Source organism: Triticum dicoccoides, chromosome 4B (genome assembly GCF_002162155.2).
Source record: "Triticum dicoccoides isolate Atlit2015 ecotype Zavitan chromosome 4B, WEW_v2.0, whole genome shotgun sequence".
Classification (NCBI taxonomy): Eukaryota; Viridiplantae; Streptophyta; class Magnoliopsida; order Poales; family Poaceae; genus Triticum; species Triticum dicoccoides.
Window position 1 is genome coordinate 228229626 of NC_041387.1, and position 16764 is coordinate 228246389.

Sequence of the window (16764 nt, forward strand, 5' to 3'; positions counted from 1 at the left end):
GCGTGAATGGCCTGTCCTCGGTCATGTAATACATCAATATTGAATGAATGAATGAATTAACCAACATATAGAGCAACAAGAAGCAAATTTATGAACTCCATGGTTGACGAGCCAAATGGCCACTTGTCTTCACTTGGTCAATCGCACCGCAATACTTCATAACGGAGTTGTAGATGTTGTACCATTGATGTGATATCGACTTAACATTGCGTTCATGGATGACGTGCATGTCGTAGGGGGTGAAGTTCTTTTACTCATGAAACGACACATGCATGCGCTGCCAAATTATCGAGCTCCTTCAGTTCCTGCCTACGAATTTCACAGATACGACCAATCACACATCGCAAAACAACTCATTCTTGATTAGTGTATGGCTCACTCGGATATGCGAAGATTAAACAGTCGACAAAGGCAGTCGAAGCAGCATTCTCATAGTGGAGGTTTCGTAGTGGGCTGACATTATGGCATTTATGCCCCTCTTTGTAACATAGGAGGTGAGGGGATGGCGCATTCTATATAAGCCACCCCCCACCACTAGACTAGGCAGGTTCTCATTCTTCTCCCTCGACTCTCTTGCCATTAGTCTCAGGACTTAGCTCTGGCATGGGGATTTGTTCCTCTCTCTCTCTCTCATTGTAACCTCCGGATACATACTCAGATAAAACAAAGCCTTTCGGAAGCATGAGATGTTGGGTTGTTATCTCCACCGCGAGAGACCCGAACTCGCTAAAACCACCGTGTCACCCAAATGCATCTCAATAGATCATGCTCCTTCACCCTATCTCTTATTATTGTCGAAATCATCCCCACGATAGTTGGCGCCCACCGTGGGGCATGGCGTCTATCGAGCCATGATGTAGATGGTTATTTCTTCAATCATGTTGTGCTTCTGCGTCGTTCACTGGTCATCTTTGATCTCGTCAACGAATGCCATCACTGCTCTCTCGCACATGTCCGGGGCACATGCAGACGAGTAGGCGAAGAGATCAGACCCGTCCGACCCCTGAAGCGTTGAAGTGATGCGCCGCACTCGCCATCGTCGTGCTCGCCCGCCCTGCAGCGCGCTCGGTGGCCCCGCGCCACAGGTGCCGCTCAGCGGTGCGCTCGCCGGCCCTTGCCTACATTACCGGCAGCATGCGCTACCTGGCCACCTGCTTCTCCTTCATCTGCATCGTCTACATTAGAGAGTACATACCCTCCAATCCCAAGTGCATAACGTGGTATTCAAAATTCTTCATGTAGTGGGTTGGTTGTTTCCTTGAGGTAATCACCTCATGAAGCGTCCAATTAGATGAGGATTTCCAATGCCGGTTACTCCGTGGAGTGAAGGCCTATTTAGAGGGTGTTTATTTTCAGGGACTTATTGGTTTAGGGACTTAAAAAAGTACCTATAAGTCCCATCTAAACCAAACAGGAGGGACTTATAGGGACTGTCATTTGGGACTTATCAAAAAAGACTCTCAGGGAGGAACTTATTGGGACTTATCGATCTGGACGCACCTACCCCGCATCGCCCCGCACGAACCCCGCCCCGCTCGTTCCCCTCCTCCTCGCCTCGCTCCTTCCCCGCCTCGCCCCAAACGCCGCCGCCGACGGCACCCTCAACCGCCGCCGCCATGGCCGATGAGGAGGACGAGATCCCCTTCTTCTCTCAATTCCCCTCATCTCAACAGGCACCCAAAGGCTCATCCGCCGGTGGAAATCTCGGGAGGGGAATGGGTTTCTTGGATCTCAACAGCAACGTTGACGTCTTCCCGGAGTTGGGCTCATCCGCCAGTATGAACAAGGGTTAGGTGAACAAGTGTTTTATCAATTTATAAGTCCCTGTAAACAAACAGGTAGGGACTCGGGACTTATAAGTCGATGTAAACAAATAGGTAGGGACTTACGACTTATAAGTTGGGATTTAAAAAAGTCCTATGACTTATGAAACAAACAGGGCCTTACTGCGGACGATTAATGCTCATTGCATAGGGCTCCACCTCCTTGCATGCATCCATACGCTCCCGTATGGTTGTGCTAGTGCATGCGTGCACTCAAACTTAACCCAATCCTATCCTCAGCTACATCCTAAAAGGCTGATGTAGTAACTTATCTCTGTTGTAATTCTCTAAAACCCTTTTGAGTGGTAATATATTCAGGTGGGGAAGCTCTCCCCCCGGTGACCGTTCAAAAAAAAAATCGCATGCCATGTGCCAGTTACCATGCCAATCAGATAAACATCTCTTTAAGCGGCCAATTATGTAGGGATTCCATTACCTAATTAGGGTGATTGATTGCCTCCGCTTTTTCCGCAATTTAATGGCTTAATTGCTCACCTTTTGGTTTCCACCCCGATTAATTTGTGCATGCATGCCCGGCCATCCGTGGTCTTTACTCCCTACAAAATAGCATCCATGCATAGACACTTTAGTCCAGCAAAAAATATTTGTTGACATCTGAGTACTCGCTAACTTGCAGGATTACTGAGACAAACAATACCGCCCGACCGACTCATCATTTATTCCAGTTGGCTGATGGCGTAGTAACCGGATCGCAGCCCAGCTGAGGTTCACTCGACTGATTCACCTTTTCACCTGGCCGGCTGACGAACAGGTTCACTCGGCAGGCAAGCCCGGGGATGATTTTTGCACTCTAGACACACTACACCACGCACCATAATTCCCTACTGACGTCTGTTGGGAAAAAGTAACTATTGCCGACCACAGTCGGCTAGGAAAATTTCTAACGGACTGTGGGTCGGAAAATCCGTGTACACTAACCCGTTGTCGGTCGGGAATAGTACAACATATACCATCCAACGGTCGGTCGGGGATTCTATTATGGCCCACGGAACATCGGTCGGTAAATAATCCCGATCGATAGTCGGACGCTAAAGTGGGCCTCGTGAGCCCAAACATTTAGGGCCGAACCGGCCCAATCCGCGAAGTTTTCCCCCTCAAAATCAGGATGCCGCCACCCCCACGCTCCATTCGTTCCTCACCAACGAAATCCCTAGATCTCTCCTCTTGTTGCTCCCCACGCACGTCGGCGCCCACGCCTTCGACCGCCGCCCCGCCCCGCCTCGCCCGGGGCTACTGCCGGTCTATCCCACCGCTGCCCCACGCCGCCCTGCCTCTGTAGCACCGCCCCGCGCCGCCCTGTCCCTACAGCGCAGCCCAACTCCATCCTGCCTCTCTCCGTCGCCGGCTCCACACCCTCGTGCTCTCTCTCCGGTTGGCCGCCTCTTTCCAACATCCCTGACCTGACCTCCCCATCTCCACCGTCTAGCTCACGAAGACACACGCATCGGCAGATTTGGATGGGGGCAGCTTGCGCCTGGGCAAGGGCATCCCTCTCTGTCTTCGGCTGGGCAGGGGCAACGAAGCGGCTGAGGTACAGCTCCCCCTCCATACATTCCTCTATCTTTGCGTCTAGTTATTTTGCCACATCAATTTTGTATTACAAAGTTTGTTAAGAGATGAACTGGGAGTGAAGGAGTTCGCTGTGGATTATGGGTAGAAGACTGTGTTATTTGCCCCGTCAGTACTCTGTTGGTAGATGCTGTTTATGTAGATTTAATATATTTTTATAGTACTGAGTTATGTTAGCTTTAATTTTTATTACAGTACTAAGTTCTGTTGGCAGCCTGCAGCTTCTTTGTCAAAAATTGTGAAAATAACTTGGTTCTCTTGAAAGTGAATCTTCTTTGCAGCACCAATGGATGCGTTTCTAGTGTTTGTGCTGCTCCAGCTAAGCACATTTCTGGGCTGAGTTCACGACAATGGTGCGTCAGCATACCGCCATCCAACTGCCCAAATACTCACTTAACTTTTTCTTACTGAAATCTTCTTCATGCTTTACTTTTTTACTGAATTCTTCTTCATGCCACCCAAGAAAAACAACACAGCAATAGTTCTTCCTTGCTTAAAAGATGGCTCAAGCCAAACATAGACAGCCTTGTGACATGGTTGTCTTGCTTTCCTCGTTTCACTTTATTTTAGTGTACACCACTTTGCTGGATAACCACATCCAGCCGGAGGAAGGAACCATGGAATCACAATGCAGAACTTCCGCTGGATAGTTCTTGCTTCCTGCCTCTCAAAGAAAAGGACCTGGCCCACAATGGCCTGAATTAAGCTCATCTTGAATCTTGGTATCATATAGACATATAGACAGGTTTATTATTGTCATGTTTACCTGCAAGCAACTACAACCAAAATTAACCTAGAAACTAACACTATGCAGACTGATTATGATGCATACAAAAGATACTGTGGATTAGTATATGCATTTCTCATTATAAATATTTTTCCATTTATTGTTACTACCCAAATTCCAAAGGACCAGAGCAGTCACCATGATTGTCAAATTTCCTTCAATGCAAAGGTCAAATATTGTGTTGAAACATTTATGATGCAATAATCACTTCTGCTACTGAAACATTGCATCTGACCGGACTATACAGTGCCAAGATGTCCTCCATGGGGTCGGGTAATATAACTGGTGGCACAAACTTACTTTTACAACTAAGGGGCAAACAATGGGCACATGGGCCAAACAATGGATCGCAATAGAATGTAGCACAAGCCTCTCTGTTCTCTCTACATGTGACCTGACATTCATCTCTCTCATTTTTTCTGCAGTTAAACAGAGGACAACTGTTTGTAACATTGAGCCCACGAAGAGAAGTAGCAGAATATTTGCGACACCACCTTAGTGCATAAGGTGTGTGGAGTGTCCAGTGTTTATTTTTGTTTTTAGTATATGATTTTCATAATGTAGAGCCTCATAAGTCTTGTGTTTGATCCACTAATATTTTCTATTTTCAGCGATGTACTCATACAGTGTGTCTTTTGCAGGAGGAAAAAAGGCAAGCGCAAGAGTCACAAACAATATATAGGTAAATTGTTGGGGGCACCTAGGTGCTCAGGCACCTAGCATTTAATAGCTCGCATGTGACTCGGCGGCTTGTGAATTTTCTACGCACAAATGAATATATGTATACATAAAAATTGATACATTCATGAGTATCCATGACAAAATATTTTATTATTTATATCAACAAATTGTGCTGACTCCAAATAATATAAACATACCCATGGTATATATAGCTACTAATGAAATTATGTACATACACGGGTACGTATATATCCAATAATTTATCCTGGGTTTTAGGTAGTAAAGAAATTATATACAAAGCGGATATGTGTGTATATATATATGATAATTTTCTTGTAGCCTCCTAGATCTTCTCGTGAGGTTGTTGTCAATGTTGTGATCACAAGGGATGCAACGCTGCCTTATGAATATGATGGTTTACAATTTGTCGCCGATGCTGTCACAAGGTCCATTGCATGACCATCTAGCAAGGTAATCACCAACAATATGTGTTTTGTCTACTTGGCTCAAATTGTTTGACGTGTCATACTGATTCATGATCACTTTGGTAGATGAAACCCTACAAGCCAGGGGCATCTGCCTCCGTGTTAATCTTGCCTGAGGTATTCTCTTACAGAAAATCAAACATCAACAGATGACAGATGCATGTGAAACCTGTAGTCTGGACTTCCCTTTGATTTTTATGTCTCATATTCTTTCTCTCTTGCAGATCTCTGATGGTGGTGGAAAGACAACATTTGTTTATCTCATTATCGATAAGAAAACGTAAGAACATATCTTTTCTTCATCATCATTGTCAAAAGGCCGCTAGTACTTAGCTTCCTGTAGTTATAACTAGACGAGTGTAGCAGTCAACATAGCTACAACTACAACATTTGTTTATGTTCCCTATTATGCATCTTGACATGAATTATTTTCAGTTTCACAGCATAACATAAATCGTCAGTGCACAACATTTTTCTAACCCTGTGATATAAATCATGTGAAGATAGTCATGAAATGGTTCAATCATCCAATTATTTCTCAAAACTTGGGGTCGCGTCTCCAGGTCGACTTTGGTTATTCTTAGTTTGACACTTTCGTAAGGATCCCAAGTTTACAGGTCTGCAAATCAAACTTATTCACCTCAAATTTAGCTGGTTGTATATTAATTCAGTTTCTCTGTTTCATGTCTGATGCTCTTTACTCTAAAGTTGAACAGGTAGTACAGTAGTACTCACTGAAAAGGAAATTTCATCCGCTTGCATGTATATTAATTGTACGGTTTTTTGTCTTTCCATGTTGCTGTCAGGTTGTGCACGGAAGACAAGAGGAACAAGAAGAAACCATGAAGCTGCCAGTTTGCGTCAACTAGATATCTTTTGTAATGGAGCAAAACCAATGCATCTTGTAGCTACCATTTTGTAAAGGATATCTTGTAACGTAGCAAGCATTGAATCGTCGGACATGCATCTATCATTTTATAAACCTATCGTGTGTTTCGGTCACCCAGACAAATGTTTCCTCTTATTTTGTTACCTCTATTATGAGAATTATAAGTGTTATTTTTGTTTGGTCCTAGTTTAATATTTGAGAGTACATGCAAGTTATTGTAACTTGATAGATAATGATGAGATATGTCACCTGATTGATATTGTTTTGATACTGTAATATGCCAAACACCATTGGCAAAGTGTAGATGAACTGTCGGTTGGCAAAAGGAATCACCGTCCTACTGTTGGTTGGCAAAGGTTCATGGCAGGGCCAATGGATAGTTGGTCGGCAAAGATATTGCCGTCAAACAGTCGGTCGGGAAAGGTTTGTAAGAGAAAATCGGTCGGGAAAGGTTCCTGGCAGGGCCAACAGAAAGTCGGTCGGTAATGTTTCCTATAGCCGTCCAATAGTCAGTCGGGAAAGATATGTCGGTCGGGAAAAGGCTTTCCCGTCTGGACTTTCCCCAACAGACCGTGTCAGTCGGCAAAAGTCTTTCCCAATCGACTGTTTGTCAGTGGAAGTTGTTTTCCCGACCAATCTGTCTGTTGGGAAAATAGTGTTGTGGTGTAGTGACAATTAACGTGCAGGTTACTCGGTTGGTTGGCTTCAGCATGCAGCCACCAGCGCCATCCGCCTCGTCGTCGTGTCCGGCTTGGTCTGCAAGGCCGTCATCGAACCTCCACGCATGGCCACCAGCACCGTCCGGCTTGTCGTAGTCTCCAACCTCATCTGCAACATCAACGACGAACCCAGCGGAACAAGTCCCCAACCACTCGACAGAAGATTAAGGACCTTATCCTCTCTGATCATTTTATAGTTTAGTTCTCAAATTACTGTACAATTGCTTAACAATGCCTTTTCTGTTCGAACCCAGGTTCTCTCGGATGGGACTAAAGCTCACTTGAATGACCGTCCACTCGAATGATTCGCACGCATGCTCGGATGAAATTACTCAGATGGTTAACAAACTACTACGACAATCGGACAGGGATGATTTGGTTCAGCAATCACTCGGTCGTCCCGTGCTTCATCGCCACTCCGCTGGATGCGTCTATATCACTCAGACGCCCCATGTGTCGCCACGACATGGGATGCGTCTACATCACTCCGGCGGATTTACTCGGACGTCATTCCCTCCGGTCAACATTCACTTGGACAGTCCGCAGCCACTCGACCGCCCGCACATTGTCGTCACTCGGCCGCCCCGTGTGTCGCCATTTGGTGGACACGTCCACACCACTTTGCCGCCCCGTGCGGCGCCACTCGGTTGGACTAGGCCTAACCCAGAATTTCCATGGCGAATCGATCCGATCGATTTCCCTCAGTCCCTTTCCGAAAGGACGTTAGCCAGTCCGACTGACCACCCTCCATGGGACCCGTGCACTCAAACACATCAAACACCCAACTGAAGTCACCTTCGGGATCTCTATGAGATGAGCTTGATGCCCCTCCGCGGGTTAACTTGGCCCTTCCACTAGGGTCCAAGGTGCATGCCTCATAAACTTGGACTCAAAGATGACCTACGTTGGCGTTCCCCGGGATAAGGAGTGGCATCTCTCCGGAGAGTCAGACCATGCGTCGGCGTCGGCACTCTGGTTTTTATGGCATGTCACACTCGGACCTCAAGTCTATCTCTTTCGGGAGACATATGAATGCCACCAAGTTTTGCTCGGCGATCAACAACATCCGATCATTCGGAGGACCTTTTAGTCCTCACCCCTCAGTCGCCCCGCGCGATCGCCATTGGTTGGACACAGCTTCACCACTCGGCCTCCCCGCGTGTCGCCACTCGGTGAGACACATTGACATCAATCGGCCACCCCGTGTGTCGCCATTAATTGGACAAATCCTCACCACTCAGCCGCCCCGCGCGTCTCCACTCGGTGAGACATGTCTACGTCAATCGGCTACCCTGCGCATCGCCATTGTTGAACACATCTTGACCACTCGACCACTTGCGCGCCTTTAGACAGCTAAGTCATTCTACATGCACTCCCAAGTATCCCGTAATTCACACATCACGTTCACTCGGAGGCCACAGACGATGACATGTACCTAGGGTAGGGTCTTAGGCCTGACCTAGACACCCTACCCAAGGACACTGCCCTAAAGTCAAAGACATTCAAAGTCCAATAGAGGGAACTGACTGGAATCACCTTCAAATGCAATCCACTCGACAGAAGATTCCACTCGGATACCTCAATTCCACTCGACCACTATAGAGTCACTCGACCACATGAAGAATCACTCGGAGTACAGAAGATCTAAAGCCACCTCAGGATGGCAACGGTCGGGCGTTCACTCTGTAGTCATAAAGATCATTAATAGCTGGTGTTACCAGTAATGCCCCTGTCTTAACTCACATTGAACCCTGTGTAACTGAGGGCTGCGAGGGTCCTGGCGCACTCTATATAAGCCACCCCCCTCCTCAGGCACAAGGGTTTGCACCCCCTGTAACTTTCACGCATAATCCAATCGACAAGCCTCTGGGCACCAAGACATAGGGTTGTTACCTGCTCCGAGAGGGGCCTGAACTCGTAAACTCGCGTGTACAACCTATCCGTAGCTAGGACCTTGCCTCCTCTTACGTAACCCCTACTCTTACTATCAGACTCACTACCACGACAGTTGGCGCCCACCGTGGGGCACGCGTCGAGCAACTTCCGGTGAGGTTGCAAATTTCGTTCTCCATCAACATGGTTTCCGGCGGTGGTTCTGCTTTTGGCCGCGAGATCCGTCTCGGTGCGCTTGTTTTCATCGCCGACGACTCTGCCTGGCTCCAAGAAGCTCCCCGGGGCGGTGTACTTCCGTGCGAGTGCCTGCGCGTTCATCTTCATCAGCCGCCGACCCAGTATCGGCCGACTTCGGTGGCATCATCACTCCCCACCATCCGTCGTTGCAACCAGTCCGGCCGTTCGCGGCTCCAATGGTGGGTGAAGCATGTGGTGGCTTGTCAATTGACCACCCCTTAAGTTGCGGAGATTGAGCCCGACGAATCTCTTTACGATCTGCCGACTGATCACTCGGATTCCCTTTCCGAGTGCGAGAGTAATGATCTAGTGGCAAAAGTCCGCGTGGTCGACTCCCAGCACGGTCTGCCCAGATCTCGTCGCAACGGCGGCGGCGGCGACAGCGGCGGCCCATCGCAAGATCATGACGTGTACATTCCTGAAGCCCTCACTGCGGAGCAGAGGGAGGAACTGCATCGTTGCAAAGTCCAGGCATTCCAGACCCCCATCATTGGGGAGACCTCCGAGGCTCGGGCCTTGGAGGCTGCATGCTTGGCCACCTTGGCTGAGCGCACGCGTTTGGAAAATCTGCAAAAGGCACTCGACGAATGCGCTCATCAACGGATCCCCGAATCCAGGCGACGTGTGCGACAGCTGTTTCCGACTGAACCTCAGGTATACCATACACCGATCCAAAATGTTGCAGCAGTAGCACGCATAGCAGAGTTAATTCAGCCAACATGTTCAGAAGCTGGTAGAGGTTTGCTGCAGATCCGAGCATTTCTGAGAGCCATTGGGGAATAGAACTCTGCTATCTCCCAATCGCGTAACATAATTTATAGTAGGTCAATGGTTGCAAACACAGTTCAGTCGACGCATAGTCCGAGGTCGCCCCGATGGCGTGATGATCATGGTCCCCGCCAGGATCAGTACCTAGGGCGAGGACACGGACAGTATGATCATCACTTTCCCCGTGATGACCACCGTCGAGTGCCTATGCCCCCTCCGAGGGGCGGGTGGTACGCACCCTGGCGGTATGACAATAGGCACCCGTATGGTGACGAGCGTAGAGCCCGTGTCGACCTGAGAGAGCCGGGGTTCGATGCGAAATCACTCCTTGTGCAAGGTTTGGTCGACAGAGGCCGAGCAAACAGAGAAGGGCGAGACAGAGATCGTCCTACTAGAAGCAGAGCATTTGTTTCTGGGCCCGAGTGTTTCAGTATGGCCATCCGATCGGCTGAGATCCCTCCCAACTTAAGGTTGGCTACGGGCGTGAGCAAGTTCACTCGAGAGTCAAAGCTGGACACCTGGTTGGAAGAATTCCGAGTGGCTATGCAGATTGGTGGAGGCAATGATGATGTAGCCATGAAGCACCTCCCCCTGATGCTTGAGGGTTTGGCCAGAGCCTGGTTGACTCAGTTGGCCCCTGGGAGTATTTTCTGCTGGGATGACTTGGCCCGAGTGTTCATCAAAACATTCAAGGGCACGTGCAACTGACCTGCTGGGCTGACTGAATTGCAGCATTGCATTCAGAAGCCGAATGGAACTTTGAGAGACTTCATACAGAGATGGACTACCCTTCATCATGTGGTAGAAAATGTGTCAGATCATCAGGCGGTTTGTGCCTTCAAGGAGGGTGTTCGGTACAGAGAGCTCATCCTGAAGTTCGGTCGTTCCGGAGACATGACTCTGACCCGAATGATGGAAATAGCCACTCGGTATGCTAATGGTGAAGAGGAAGACCGGCTCCGAAGTGGCAAGGGAAAACCAGTCATCCAGGACTCCTTGGCTGGAAATTCCAGTCGGCAGCAAAAGTGTAAAGCTGAACCTATAGGTCCTGCTGAGGCTGCAGTCCTGAGTGCACAAGGGAAATTTAAAGGAAAACCCAAACCACAGTGGAAACCCAAGAAGGTGAAGGATCAGTCAGGCCAGGATGTTCTGGATTTGCCGTGTTATATCTACACAAAGAAAGACATAGAGGGTAACTTGATTCAACCCAAACATACCACTCGGCAGTGTCAACTCCTGATTCAGAGCTTCTGAGAGGACCAGCCCAGTGAGAAGGAGTTTGATAAGGAGGAAGAAAAGGCAGAAGATTATGCTTACCTAAGGTCAATCCTACCTTTATGATTTTTGTTGATGTAGAGAGCAAAAGTCGATTGAAGTCATTAACACGGAAGTGAATATGGTTGCTCCAGAAACTATGACGTACTTGAGGTGGTCGAACACTCCCATTACATTTGACCGGTCAGATCATATAGCACACGTTGCCACTCCTGGGCGGCAAGTGTTGGTGGTCGACCCAGTCGTTGGGGGCACCCGACTGACTAAAGTCCTTATGGATGGTGGCAGTGGATGAACATTCTCTATGCTGAGACCCTCCAAGGGATGGGCATCCCGATGTCCAAACTCAGTGAAAGTCATATGCAATTCCACAGTGTCATTTCTGGAAAAAAGGCAAAGTCACTCAGACAGATTGCTCTTGATGTGGTTCTCGATGATTCCAAGAATTACCGCAAGGAAAAATTGATGTTTGAGGTGGAGATGCAGGAATACCAGAAAAACGCATCTGAGTGATTTGCTGTGGTCCAAGAAACTTGCCTTAGAATCCGCATTTCAGTTGGTCGGTGAGAGCAAGCCTGTTCATATGCATCCAAAAGACCCCACTGCAGCTCCGACTCACATCACTGGTACGCGTCGGTGCTATACAAACGGTTTGTGACCCCTTCCGTGACGGCATTTGGAACCGTCGCCAAGTGAGTGTGGGCAATAGGGGGGTCCTTCCCACATGACCCAGAAACCGTTGGGGATAGGGAGCCAAGATGCATGTACAGTACTCCTACTCGTTTGTGCTCGCATTGCCATCGCAGTCGTATTCTGTGGTGCTACGTTTATGATGCGCGGCCCATCACAAATGGTTCACTATTATAGAACGTGTATGATAAGCATACAATCACAAACATTCGCTTTTCACAAACCGTATGCGATAACTAATTAAGAAGATTAGCTAATTGTCGTACGAGTGTCGGATAGGATTACGAAATGTTGGACTGTCATAACATCTCGTGCACGACAACTATCACACACGCTATTCTATGGTGCAACGTTTATGATGCATACTTCATCAGAAATAGTTCATGGTTGTGAATCGTGTAAGATAAGGCAACTATCGCACACGCTATTTTGTGGTGCAACGTTTACGATGCATACTTCATCAGAAACAGTTCATGGTTGCAAATCGTCTATGATAAGGAAACTATCGCAAACGGTTAGTTTGTCAGCACCGTTTGTGATATTGTCAGACATCGCACACGCTTTGCAAATAGTAACTATGTGCATGCTTGCGCATGTTTCTTCTATGTGAACCGTCTCGGATTATGGTGTATATCGCATACGCTTGTGTTTTACCAACCATGTGTGCTGTAACAACCTGGAGAGCATAATTTCACCGTAATTTAACTGCTGCTATATCAAATTGAAATTGAAATTGAAATTGAAATTGAATGTATGATATAGCTTTATTCATATCCATCATGTTCAGACAACCAATGCATTATTCGATTCATAGGAACACATCAAGAATTACATAAGAACTAAATAAAGAGTGATGAACCAAAGTTGTATACTTGTACTATTAAAGACAGTAAAGAAAGAGGCGAAATACATTTTGGTTGCTAAACAAGGTGAAGCGGAATGCCCATATTGTGCCCTTCTCCATGTAGAAGGCACGCACGACTCTAGTCCAACCCCTTGTGATGGCTAACCGCCCATCCTTCATGGTCTTCATGAAAATATCTAGATAATCATCGTGTTCTGGTAGAAATACTTTAACCTTTGCATACCCACCAATCATGTAGTTTGAGAGGTAATCTTTAGTAAACTGCTTTATGAACCACTGCAAAGGAAAAAAGATTCAGACATTGTCATCTAACACAACTCATTATGGGCAGTAAAAAGAAGGTTGCAGAGTTCTTACTTACCATCCTGTAGTTCGCTATTGTATTGGATAAAGTGTAAACAAATAGTTTAATTGCCATCTTTTGACCCATTTTACTAACAATCTTTATCACCCTCCTCACTTGATGCTTGTTCATCGATATCTCATTTCCCCATACGCAGAAAGGGTCGAAGCACGGATCTTTACCAATGACATATGTTCCTAAAATCACCAAGTTAATATTAGAAGCTAAACACAAATTGCACATTGATGTAGTACACTATTTTATAATATCTTATAACATCCAATATACTCACATATTGGATGAATTAACATCTTATATTATGGGCCGGAAGGAGTTTATTGCATTCTTACAAATTATCGGCTGATTAACTGTTGTTGTATCCATGGGTTGGAGTTAGTTTGAGATAGTTCGGGCTCAAATAGCCCTAAACTATATCTAAACATGAGGGCTAGTTTGAGCTAGTTGCATCTATAACCCACCCAAAAAAAACTATCCAACCCAAGAGGGGCTAATTGGAGCTAGTTCTCCTAGTGCATTTATTGTCAATCTAAGTATCTAACCCATCATCCAAACACCTCTTTGGATGGCGTTAGTTTAGGGTTAGTCATGAGCTAGAAACTAACTCTAACCTCTAAACTAAGTTGAGTATCCAAATAGGGTTGTGTTGTTGTTGTTGCTGCTGCTGCTCTTCTACGTGTATCTAGACATCATCAGAACATTAAGGTAACACTCTTCCTTGTTGCTATATAGCCTAGGATTGCATATCAAGACATTAAGTACAGTGCATGTTGCTATGTAGCCTCAGATATATTACATATGGTCCTAGTTAACCTAACGATAAATGGGTTGCAGATATATTCAGTTAAAAGTTTGATTCACCGATTGTCCCGTATCAGCCCCCGGCCTATATGGTACCAGCTACCGATATCCTGAATAGTGAGCATATATAAGCCATGGGATGGAACTAACCTCGACGGAAAACAACAGTTGTTCCCAAAATTGTCTTATGTAGGTACATCGAGAAGCATGTTAAGCACAACCGGCTAAACATCAACCAAAATTATCCATGGCAGGCAAAATAATCTCCAGAAGATAGCTTCAGTGTGCAGGTTTAAGCATGCTAGTAAAGCAAAACAAGTGAAAACGTGTGTTAACTGCAACAGGCCTAACATTTAACAACAAGAAAACATAGTCGTTCAAACCGGTATTGTGTCGGTCTAAGTACACTGGTTATTGTTAAATAAAAATGGAAAGGCGTGTTTGACTACAAGATGTAGCAACCAAATGTAGTCATTCGTGCCCTTTTCGTTTCAGCTTCGCTTGGATTTTAATCACCTATGGATTCGCTTCAGTGGCGAAGCAGTTTCTGCGAATCAGCTTCACCACCGAAGTAGACTTTGAGGTGCTTCAGGAAATTGCACAAAAAATGACCCAAATCCAGATTCACTGGCAAAGCTGATTCCAAATAGCTGTTTGTTTCGGATTCTAGATTCAGCTTCACTGGCAAAGTTGAATCTGGTCCCAGAATCCGAAACAAACAGGGCCATAGTGGTATTGTTGAAACTGGTACTGATGAAATTGAACTGCACAATTCATACTTGCACATATAGAACATCACTTTGTGAATAACTGGAATAAACAAGGCATACTACGAAAAAACAAAGATAGCATTTGAAACTGGACATATGCTAACTTCATACAAAAGAACAATCAAAAAACTATAAAAGAGGCATATGCTAGCTATAACAGTCTTAAAAGCAAGCAAAATATATGCATTCATATCGGTATGTTTAAAACTGGATTGATGAAATGTACTGCACAGTAAATAATTGCACATACAGAGCATCACATTGTGAACAACTGAAATAAACAAGGCATACTGCAAACAACCAGACATAGCAATTGAAACTGGACATATTCTCACTACACTACAAAAGGGGTTCGACAAAACAAATCATGGGTTTGCTCCAATCATGGATCTCCTCACTTGTCACAGATGGGCTCGTTCCTATGGGAAGAGCACGGACCCTGGATGCACTCCTTGTTGTTGCAGATGGGCTCCTTCCCCTTGGAAGAGCATGGTTGTAGGGTGCCCTCCCTGATGTCGCAGACGGGCTCTTTCCCCTTGGAAGAGCAGATGGGCTCTTTCCCCTTGGAAGAGCCGGAGAGGGTGCCCTCCTTGTGGTTGCCGTCGATGAGGTCTAACTTGGAAGCTGTGGATCCCAAGCCAGCGTCGCAGAACGTGTCCTTCAGAAATGACAAAAGGGACTCGATGGCGATGTAGGATGGCAAGTTGTTGACAGCAAGCCAAAGGAGATCAGCGGCGGGGCCATGGATGAGATCAACGGAAGTTGAACCCGAGGGGTTGGGGGTGGGCCACTTAAATTGTGACATAGCCTGCCTCAGGTCTTTGCTGTCGATGACCTCGATGTCGTAGCCGGTAGCCGAGACATGCCCGCATACTCTAGCCCGCTACTTGAGTGCCTGCTGCCAATAATGGTTGTCAGCTTCCTCGACGACGTCGGGCGAAGAGATCGCGATACACTTCTTTTGGGCCAGTCGCTCCTTGGGCTCCGCAGGAAGCGTAGCCGGGCTTACGTTGCGACGCTCTGGAGTGGGGGATGGGGATGGGGATGGGGATCTTTGGGAGAAGGGGAGTTTGGCAAGCGTCATCTAAGAAACTCAGGGCGGCCTTGGTATGGAGATTGGTGGGTAAGCTGCACGGGCAAACCGGCAGATGTTGACAATGGAGGTCTCGCGCCGGCGGCGGTGGTGGTGGGGACCTTGCTAGGGTTTCGAGCGAGGGAGGGTGTGTGTGTGTGTGTGCGTGCGTACGTGCCCGAGGAGGTTTTGGTGTGTGTGTGTGTGTGTGTGTGTGTGTGTGTGTGTGTGTGTGTGGAGGGGTCAGGGGCTGTGTTTGAGGAAATGACACAGGTACTGAAAATTTTACTACACGGGAGTGAAATGCTGGGGCTATTGAAAATTTTGATGATGGTGCATCGCACATGGTCCGGAGATAACAACTATGTGTTATTAAACATAAAAACCCTCGAGGCGGGCCGATATTTTCTAGCGGCAGGCAGGATTGGGAACAAGAAACATCGCACATGGTCTGGAAATACCAACCATGTGTTATGAAATAGAAAAACCCTCGAGGCGGGCAGATATTTTCCAGGGGCAGGCGGGATTGGGAACAAGAAACATCGCACACGGTCCGGAGATAACAACCGTGTGTTATGAAACAGAAAAACCCTCCTCGAGGCGGGCATATATTTTCTAGGGATGCAGGTAGGATTGGGAAGAAGAAACATCGCACATAGTCCGCAGATAACAACCGTGTGTTACGAAACACAAAAAACCTCGAGGCAGGCAGATATTTTTGAGAGGGGGAGCCTCGTGGAGCCCAATGTACTGTGCAGATGTGTGTGTGACAGGGGCACCGGCGTGGCACACGGTTAGTTTGTGTGAATCGTGTCTGTTGCGTCATCCAACTTGTCTAATGTTCATAAATTTAGTGAAAAATGACGTGAGAGAGGGTCAGAACATGGACACACTTTCATGTGGACCAAATTTATATGTATGAAAAGGGTTATTTGATTTTCAAATACCAAATGTAACTTCGATGTCGCACCTATCTCGCAAAGCACATGGTATTGCTTGCCCCCCCCCACCTCGTGTCGGCACGAAGGGAATCCTAAGCTATGAATGCATGCCCCCCC